The sequence below is a fragment of the Gracilinanus agilis genome, chromosome 4, assembly GCF_016433145.1.
Source record: "Gracilinanus agilis isolate LMUSP501 chromosome 4, AgileGrace, whole genome shotgun sequence".
NCBI classification, from domain to species: Eukaryota; Metazoa; Chordata; class Mammalia; order Didelphimorphia; family Didelphidae; genus Gracilinanus; species Gracilinanus agilis.
Genome location: NC_058133.1, coordinates 413,723,683 through 413,725,528, shown reverse-complemented (window position 1 = coordinate 413,725,528; position 1,846 = coordinate 413,723,683).

Genomic DNA, 1,846 nt, shown 5'->3' with positions numbered 1-1,846 from the left:
TGGCTCCTGAGGTCTGTCTGGTTTTTTCCAAGGTCAAGCCCCCTGTTGGACACCCATGCTTGATCCTCTGCCAGAGGTTTCTTTACAAGTCTCAGGGCGCTGCTTCCACAGTCGTATGCCCAACTGCACTGGTTCCCCACTCAAGGTTTCAGAGCTTTAGCTAGTGGCTGTGTCTGCCTCCACCCACGCCTCCACCAGTGCCTACGCTCTCAGCCCACGCTCTGCGCCCTGAGAGCATCAATACTTTAAGTGGATAAGCCTTACCTTGAACCTTCTCCACTTCTACTTTAGCCCCAACCTCCAGACCAAATGCCCTCCTGGCAGTGATTAATAATGATGACAATAATGATAATGATGATTAATTGAGGTCACATGTGATAGTAACAAGTGGCTTAGTGGATAGACAGGCCTGGAGTCAAGAAGACTCAACTTCCTGAGTTTAAATCTTACCTCAGATACTTACTATCCATGTGACCCAAGTGAGTCCCTTAACCCTATTTGCCTCAGTCTCCTCATCTGAAAAATGAACTAAAGGAGCAAATGGCAAACTACTTCAGTATCTGCCAAAAAAAATTCCAAATGGGGAGATGAAGAGTTGGACAAAGTGGAAAAATGACTCAACAACAAAATAAAACAGATATTACTGATACCAGAGTGTCAAAGATAAAGTACAACCCTTTCCATTCTGTTAACAATTGCATCAATTAATAATCATCTCTCCCACCCTATCTGGGAACCCACAATTACTTTGTGAGCTGGTTCTCACAGCAGACTACAAAAATGTCATGAATTTCTTTTCAGGATCACATTGATTTAATAGTTTTACTTAGTCATTTTTTGGGAATATTCTTTGTATAGGTTGTTTATTGGGAAGTGTCTTCAGTCATACCAACTAAAAATAAAAACAAACAAACAAAATAAAAAGAGGTTTAGGTTCTTTGCCTGCTATCATGTTGATTCTTTTCCATTTTTCTTGAAGATAGAATAGCATCCTGATATCCTAGCTAGCAGGTTTTTGAAAGCAGCTCAGTATTGACACAAGAAGTAAGAAGATACCTTCTGAAGTAGCCTCAGGCCAACAGTAGCTGAGACAAAGACCAATAGAGCAGTTGTGCCTCATTTGGACATGAACTTCCTGAGATTAATATTATGTAGGAACTAAACTTGATCTGAGTCCACTCTTCACTGGGCCTGGCATGGGATAGTGAAGAGCGTGCTCTCAAAGTGTTGAAGGAAAATATTTGTACATTTGTTCATGTTATATCTTTGAAATAAATATCCCATTGTGAAAGCTAATTGATAAATTTAGATAGTTAAATGAACCTGGGACCTAACAGTAGGCGGAAGAAATCCAATGGGAGAACAATTTGAATGCTTTTGGAGAATTCCCCCCAAAACATTAGGAGCCCTAAGGAAAAATATAACCATCCTTGCTCTGGAGAATGAACTCAGAGAAAACTCACTGCAGTTTGAAAACCAACATAAGATCAAGTGAAGGCTAAAAGTCCCACCTAGGTTAGCAAATGAGGGATGGCAAAAAAACATGCAGTAGCACCTGGAATAGGGAAAATGAAGCACAGATACGTCAGGGGAGGAAGAAGTCAGTGGCAAAAACCAAGGAAATAAGATCAAGATCAAACTGTATAACTACTCCATTCAACAGTACAGAAAGTAGTAATGTCTAGCTCTGGCACAAAATCTCAAATTAGCCACTGAGGATGGAAATATGAGTAAACAGAAGAATATACCAAAAACTCTGAAGAAATATCATAGGTGTAATCTCAGAGGAATAGAGTAAATTCACAACAACTATAACAAAGTGAGAGAGAGAGGCAGAGAGAGACAA